Raw genomic sequence first — 8,617 nt, 5'->3', positions numbered from 1 at the left:
GAAATTTACAGTGCCAATCATGTGCATTGCCAACACCAAGGTGGCCATAGTCATGAGTCTTCTACTTAGCTCTAGGCATATAGGACTGTTGTCGGTGGTGCACACCCACTTCCACCACTGGACCAGGCATGCAGACACACAAGGGGCTGAGCAATCCCAGCTGGGTCTGCTTGACTGGAGCACAGTGCCCTCCCTGAACCCAGTTTGTGCCCCTCCCCCTGGCGGCTCACAATTTAAAAGAATTTTTTCCTTTTTCATGTAATTGAGCAAAGTTAGAGGGTTCAAACTATCTGCTGTACCATTGCTCTACCTTCCTTGTCCCATTTGGGACTTGATTTTAAAACAGTACAACACACTAAATCCTTTGTGGACTCTTAGAAAGTAACCTAAGTACAGGAACCAAGAAAAGAAACACTTTTACATACATCTATAAACATCTGTGGTTCTTGAGACTATGTTTGCCCCATTTTTAACTCAATATAACTTTCTCCTTTCTGGCTTTTCTCAAACCTATTTTTCTCTTTAAGCTCCTTCATCATTCTTCCCCTAATAAGCCTCCATTCCCATGCTTTACACCTGATGTTTCAGTACCAATGCATACCCATGCTAAATATTGGCTGCAATTCACCAAGTGAGTGTCCAAGAACCTTTTACATAGAGCCATGCAAGGAGGTCCTTGAAGAGTGACCCTGAAGCTCTTTATCACCATCATCTTTAGCTTGAAATCTTCATCAGTTGCAAAGTCACTTGCAGGAACCTAAACACCTACAGAGAGAGGAAGGCAACGGAGGAATAGCTTTCAGCAAGGGACTAAAACTCATGTGAAAACCTGAGTAGGACAGCACTTAGGGTAGTACCTTCATATCCTGAGGTGGGAGCTTATCTTTTCAGTTAGGGTCTTGTATCTGTCCTTATAAAATGGGAAGAACCCACATAGCATTGCCTGAACCAAGAGAAACCTAATTAATTATGAGCCTAAGTTAGGCTCAGAGATGGGAACTTTAGTTTAGACTCATTTTTTCAGTATTTTCTTCTTTTCCTTGGCTCCAGCACCCGGGCTGGGTGCTGTGACACAAGGATAAACAGGCCTTGAAGTCCATCTTGCAGCATGGAATCTCTGCTCTCAGGAGCCTCCTGTAATATACAGAGCACAGGGAAAGACACAGAACAAACCATCTCATGGCAGGGTGTCCACACCTCCTCAGATTCTGCCTTTTCCTGCCAAAAGGAGTGAGACCATGCTGGGAGAGGGGGTGAGTGGCAATGCAGACAACAGAGAAGTGTAGGGGTACTAGCACATTTCACTTACACATACGAACTTTCTTCATGCCACCTTTGAGGAGGGTAAGCTGCAAAGCCCCCTCACCATGACCCCCAGAGATATGTGGCAATGAAGCAAACATGAAAATTTCATGCTCCCTCTCTGCATGTATACCCCTGCTAGACACTGGATCTTCTGTTCGCTGCTTTCCCCCTGTTCCGAGTTACAGCAGGAGAAGGTAACACTTAAGTCTAAGGGGAGGAACAAACCTCTATATTGAGAAATGAAGCACAGCAGGGCACTGTGTATATGCGCTACTTTGCTACCTTATACTCTGAAATAGAGTGGAAGGGGTATGCTGCCACCACAATGAAATTGACTGGTAGGAAGTCAGTGAACTTCATGGAGACTGACTCCCAACTGGAGTTCTTTAGTCTAGTGTTTTCATTTGCCATAAAACATCACAGACTGTTTTGGCTTAAACAACTTAAGTTTAATATCCTGCCACTGTGGAAGATTGAAGGCTGAGCCCCAAGACACAGGTAGGACTGGTTCCTTTGAAGGGCTACTAAGGATCTGTTCCATGTGCCTCTCTGCTCAGACAGTTAATTTTTTGTCTACTGAGGCCATGGAACCCACATATTTGATCAAGTACCAGTTTAAACAGCACTGTCGAGATATGTTTTAGATTGAGATTAACACTTAGTTTCTTTGTTTTATTGAGACAGGGTCTCATTACACAGTTCAGGCTGATCCTGAACTAAGTAGCCCAGGATGGCCTTGAACTTGTACCCTTTCTCCTGCCTCAGCCCCCAGAGTGCTGGGATTATAGGCATGTGCCACTACAATGGCCAAGATTAACATTTACTTATTTATTTTGAGATTAACCTTTAAATCAGTAGACTCTGAGTAGAGCAGATTACTCTCCATGTGGCTGGCCCTCATCCAACTAGTTGAAAGGGTGAATGAGGCAGACTGGGGTCCCTTGTAGAAGAACAAGTTCTATTTTCAGGTGCCTTTGGACCTGAGCTGCAACACCAACTCTTTTCAGGGTTTCCAGTACATAATCTTGCACTGTGAGTTTAAGATTTATCACTCTTCTCACCTAAGTGAGTTAATTCCTTAAAAAAAAATCTCTCTGTGTACAACTGCCAGTTCTGCTGATAACCCACTATTATTAAGGACTACTGGACTATATTAGGTTATTTTAATGAATTCAAGTACCTACAATCTTTGGACTGGCATCAAGTATGAAAAGGTCCTTTAAAGGCTTCTTCAAATACAGCTTTTTTAACAGCAATGGAATGTCCATCTCTGACAAAACAAAACAAAAATGGGGGATATAAATAAAGGACCGTTTTGTAGTGAAAAAAAATCTGTATATACAAAATAGTTAGGATAGATATACAGCTACTTTCTTTTAGTTCAATGAGAAGAAAGGTTTGTACTAATATTGTTTAGATCAGATATCATGTCTGCATCTTATCCTCTGAATAACTACTATGAAGACAACAATATGCAATGTATAGTTATTGTAACTGTCCTACTAACCTATTCTGAAACTGTTTATTTTATTTTCTCATTAAAATGAATAAAAACTGATATAAACAATAATGGATATATAGATATGTATATAGAGTTTATATATTTGGATCTGTATATTCAATTTTGTACTTTAAATATGACAAATGTTCTGGGAGAGAAAAAAAAATCTCTCCGTACTCCCTCACCTCATTGGCTCCCTTCTGGAGAACTTTACATCTTGCTTTTGGTGGTTAGTTCCATTGCTTGTGGCAGTGTTATGTCCAACGTTCACCATGCATTTTCACTGCGTGTATGCCTAGATTTCCCCTTTAATTAAGGATACCAGTCATACTGCAACAGGGCCTAGCCTAAAGATCTCATGTTAACGTCATTATGTCTATAAAGACCTGATCTTAAAAGGTCACATACTAAAGGAAAAGAAAGAAAGTCACATTCTAAGATACTAGGACTTAGGACTGAAATACACAAGATGGGGGCATGTAATTCATTTCATAACCAGCAGTGATATCTAAAAGGCATTAGAAATTCTTAAAGTTAAAATCACTTTTTTCAAGCTTATATGTTATTTACAGTTGCATATCAAATGCCCGAGATGAGAAGTCTTCTTGTTATAAAGCCATATAGAATTGTGGCTCAGGATTTAACACAGTCTGGTCAGCTTGAACCACCAGTAGTACAGAACTGCCTGGCATTGAGCCATACAAATTACAGCCCCATTGTGAATGTGTTAAAAAGATGAATTGTTCATTAACTTTCCATATATTATCATAACAGTAGTTGGAGCCACATTAATTAAGAGCACCTAATTTCTAAATATGTTCACTACTGGAGTTCATTGAGCAAGTTCCTAAAGCAATAGGTATGAGTCATCCTGTAGAGGACCACCTGAGCGACTCTCCTCGAAAGAAGAGCAATTGTCTCCATTTTGGCTGAGCCTGGCCCTATTTCCATGCACTAATGTGTACAGAGGTGGCTAGGACTTTTCCTTATCCCTTTAACTGGCTTTAAGCAACACATACTGGTCTAGCCAAGGTGCTGGTATTAGTCTTTGAAGATGGCATGTGTGTTTCCCTGATAACCCACACCTGCTGCTCTTTAATATGAGGCAGGTCAAGACAGGATGAAGAGTCCATGCTCCATGCTGTCGGCTGGGATCAAGCCTTGAGATAGAAACTGTTGACTTCTAGGGGCTTGAAAGATTACACATGAGAGCTGAAGCATTAGACCCCAAAACATTAGATACTATCTCAATAGTATAATGCAAATTACTTTTTCTGCATATCCTTCTCTCTGCATGACAGAGGTAAATGCAGGCCACCTACCTAGCCCAGCTCACAGTACTCACCTACTTCCTGCCATTCTCAGTCATTCATCCTCAAGCCACTCATCTCTCATGACAGAGTAAAACCTGGGTTTAGCCCTGGGGTGAAGCCTTTGTTTCAGACTGCCATCACCATGGCTGGACTTAGGACCCCTTGGTTCCCTGTAACTATATATATGCCGTAGGGTCTTTATTCTTACTGTGGGTTGCACTGGAAGTGGTAAGATTGGATTTAACTTGATGGGAATCCAATAACTTATCCATGGGATTACAAACAGATACTTCCCAGACCAAGGTGAGAACCAAAAAGGGCTCCCTATATTATAAGAATATAGAATCTAATTTTTTTCTCCCTTATTAGTGAAAACACTAAGTATAATAAAAATGATATGACAAATCACCTGTATTTCCAATGGTCCATTTTAACAATGATTAGCCTGTGGCTAGATGATTTATATAAGAGGTAAGATCTGGGTGCCATTCATTCTTTGATATCACCGAATATTTATGGTGATTTATACTTTACTCATATGCTGCCTATCTGCTGATTTTCAGGCTTAAAAATGTGTGAAAAAGATTGTAAAGGATATTTTTTTGCAATACTAGGGAATGAACTGGTGAATTTGCATTGAGCTACAACCCTTGCCCTTCTTTCTATTTATGGAAAAGGCAGCAAAAAAGTACTGATACATGGTTACAAGTACATTGAAAAATTTCTCGTTATCACACTGACCACTCATTTGCTCACCTGACGTCAAAAGCTGTTTGCAAGTCCCTAAAACCTAAATTAGAAATTTTGTTGTCATTTAAGAAAGCTTCACTTCCGCTTTGTACTCACTTCCCCTCTGAAGGCATGAGCCCAATTTGGGGTTGCCAAAGACTGCCAAATATACTTCTTATACCTCAGCTGTGTTGCAACTAACTGTCCCAGTGTGGCCAATGAAATGCAATACCATCTCTCCATCATTTCCCTAATGCTTATCATTACTAACAATTTAGTCACCTCTTACTGCATTCCAACTTTATGCACTGACACAGCTTTGCCTAGCTGTAGGGAGAACAGGATGGGTGTGCACAGGCACAGAAACCTGTGCCCTTGTTGCTTTTGGCCTCTTAGTGAATTTCAGATCAGGTGTTGATTTAAAAGGAAATTCTTGAAAACACTGAAAAATAGTGCAGCTTCCTACCTCATCCCAGAAGAAAGCGTGAATGTTGGTTTACTGTGGATTCCCATAGAGGCTGTAAAGGAATTGCTTTGAGATGTGCAGGGCTTCTTCTCTCATCCGATGTTTCTGGCTGTTCTCTATCTTCCAGCAAGACTCTAAATAGCGGAGTGGAGAAAGACTATCAGTAAAAAGGGAGAAGCAGTGCACAGGAATGTGGCTTTCAGCAGCTGACAGAGAACAATTTTTTTTTTTGGCTGGCTCAGCCTTCCCTGAGGGTGGGGCTGGCAAGGCATGTGGTACCCGGGAAGGAACCATGGTCCTCTGTGCCTGTCTAAGCTTGCCTAAGCAGGCCTTTAGACTGCTGAGCTATCTTGACGGCCCTGAGAACAAACTTTAATCAAATTAAGGCATGCAAATCTGTAACCTCTCTCAAGGTTTTCCAGCAAAAACAAATGCAAATTACACTGATATTAATTAGTTTCCAGCAGCCTCAGAGCAACAGTATTTATCACTGAATATCACAGAAAATCTCAACTATCAATAAGAATGTTTGTATTTTGGAGGATACTCTCTTCCACCTTTGGAGTAGAGCAAAGAATGAGGATTTGTCCACAGGACACAAGTGTGCTGGCGATTCCCTGTCCTGCTGATGGCTGTAATTCTGTCCTGTTTCCCTGGCACGCGGGTGGGGGTGGTGGGGGTGGTATCAGTAATCAACAGCAGTGGGAGTCTCAGTTTGCAGTACCTAGGTTTCTGGAATTGCAATCTTCATATTCCCTAAGTCTCTTGGACAACTGTTCTACCTTTAAAAGAAGGAGCCAGCTGGGCATGGTGGCCTATGCCTGGAATCTCAGCACTTGGGAGGCTGATGCAGGAGGATCGATGAGAGCTCGAGACCAGTCTGGACTACAAAGCGAGCTCAAGTCCAGCCTGAATTGCATAGCGAGACACGGTCTCAAAAAGACAAAAAAAAAAAAAAAAACAAGTGCCTTGAGATCCTTCCAGAACATAAAGAAGGGCAGACGCGGGCAGGGGCTAGTCTCATCATCCCCTTCCCACACCCATTTCACAGAGAAACCCTGCCAGGATCCTGATTCTCCTCAGCAAGACCGAAAGTACCCCCCGAATCCGGGGCCCATCGTGGTCGTGTGTGGAGGAATGGGGCATTCTCTGTCTTCTCAGGCGGAGTACACTCTCCTGTTGCTCAAACTTCACATCGTCATCTGCTCTTAGCCGAGCCAGAGACCTGTGACTTGCTCTCCAGAGTTCAGGTTCTACCGCTCAGCCATCTTGGACACGCCCCCTGACGCTTTACCACGCCCCTTTCCTCCAATAACCGCTTCGCTAGTCAAGCCATGGCCCTATTCGGCCTCCGTTCCCCAAAACGTAGGGAGTCCCGCCCTAGACACGCTTCCCGGCGCCCGGCACCGTACTTGCCTTTTTCCCTGCTCGCGCCAGGGTCTTTATTTACTTTCTACCCCAGTACGTATCTATAGCGACCAGGGCACTCCCTCCGCGGCCACATGCCTGCTCATAACTTGCCTTAGTCCTTCGTGTCTCCATCATCTTTATGACGCAGGAGCGCGGCAAGGCCACGCCTACACGCAGGGACGCACCTCCAAGTTCAGGGCACGTTTCTGCGTTCCCCTCACCTGTGCCCCTCCTCTTTAGGCCACCGGCCCACTTCTATCTGTGGCCACGCCTCCATGTTCGGCCTAGTCCAAGTCCCAGAGCGAAGCTTCTTGCGCAATCTAGCGATCGCCATTTCGCTCGTCCTGCCCTCCAGAACTTCCCTTCTGGAGCTTCTGCCCCTGTTCTCTGGAAACTTGCCCTCCATCTGGGACAGCCCCTTCCAAGAACTCGCCCATTTGCCAGGATTCCTCCTTACAGTTCGGCTAAGCCCAATTTGTTCAAATTAAATTGCTGTAATTCCCCTAAGCCACGCCCCTTCTTTTGAGCCTTGAGGTCTGCCCGTTTAACTAGTGGAGCAGTTCCCACGATGGCCAAGCCCCACTGCTTACGTCATACCCCTTTCATTCTGCATTCCCCTACCCCTTCGACCTGGTATACCCAGATCTTCCCAACCTAAGGCTGCCCCGTAGGGTTCGCATTGGTCATTTTCGCCCTGCATGTGCGCATTTACCTGTACTACGTTTGTTTTAGCCCAGTTTTCCCAGGCTACCCAGTTTCATTCACTTCTGCACCTGTGCTTCACGCGGTCCAACCCATTTCTTTTCCTAGAGAACGAACAAGTCTCTTAAGAAAACCGCCCAAGTCCCTGAGCTAGACTTGAGCAGTATTTATAATGAAATGAGACTACGGACTCCTGGTCCCCTAAAAATGACTTCTTGTTTCTCCCAGCTCTTAACATCATCCCCCCCCCCATAAGCAGTAATCGGGTAGGAAACAACTGGAGGTACAGTGGTAGAAGCGTGTTTCTTGCAGCCAGGTTTCTTATCCTCTAACCCGACCTAGAGGGCATGATCCTTCCAGCCACTCAGCACACTTTAAATGCTAGCCAGCGTGGGGAGTAAGCACACTGCTTGCTGCTGTGAGCTCTTGATGACCTTCTAGGCACCTCTGCTTGCAGCGTCCTGCTCATGTGTTACTCTTATTACACCATTTACAGTTCTGGATCCACAAAAGAAAAAGCAAGAAAGTTATTACCAGCTTTTCCCCTTCCTCTCCTACCCAGAAATCCTTGAATGTGCACTCCCGGAGGAAGGACGCTTTTTATTCGCTAGTAATTCATTCAAAAAAGATTTATCAAGTACAGTACTGTGTTCCTATGACAACAGAACGTTCGAGAAGCTTACAGACTAAAGTTCCTGGACCTGAATTTGGATGTGGACAGGAAAGGAGGAAAAAGTTAAGACATGCTGTAAGGGAGTTGATAGGTGGAAAAGGACTTGGTAAGTGCTGATCTGTTGATTGGACCATTAGGAGTGCTTTGGGGCAGCAAACAGAGAGCCACTTTTTTAGTACTTAACTACAATCCCTTACAAAATACATTCTCAGTAAATCCACATTAAAAATTTGCCCTTTTCATTTGCATACAGGGAAAACCTATAAGGTTTTCCGTTGGTGGCAGTAAGACTTTCTGTATGTAATTATACATATGCCAGTAGTCAAGATTTTTTGATCACAAATGAAATATGAGTTCCCTTCCCGGCCACCTTCCATCCATTTTTGCATTGAAGATGGAATATATGTATGGGGTTCACATTGATGAACTAAAATCATAGAGTAAAGAACAATTTTCAAGGGCCAAATAGCTCAGCGGATTAAAGCTCCTGCAAGCAGGCACAGGGGCCGAGGGTTCGA

At 43.7% G+C, this 8,617-nt stretch overlaps 1 long non-coding RNA gene across 1 annotated transcript; it reads right to left on the bottom strand.

Annotated features, from left to right (window-relative positions):
• Positions 1 to 2,541: 2,541 nt before the first annotated feature.
• LOC111817763 lies at positions 2,542 to 6,516 on the bottom strand. Its single transcript, XR_002821888.1, has 3 exons — positions 6,413 to 6,516; positions 5,315 to 5,448; positions 2,542 to 2,575 (listed from the first exon to the last, which is right to left on the bottom strand). It is a non-coding gene; the product is annotated as an uncharacterized LOC111817763 (long non-coding RNA).
• Between the last annotated feature and the right edge of the window lie 2,101 nt (positions 6,517 to 8,617).

The sequence above is a fragment of the Octodon degus genome, unplaced genomic scaffold (assembly GCF_000260255.1).
Source record: "Octodon degus isolate 3935 unplaced genomic scaffold, OctDeg1.0 scaffold00069, whole genome shotgun sequence".
NCBI lineage: Eukaryota > Metazoa > Chordata > Mammalia > Rodentia > Octodontidae > Octodon > Octodon degus.
The sequence above is the reverse complement of the archived record's forward strand: the minus strand, read 5'-3'. Positions and strand labels throughout refer to the sequence as shown.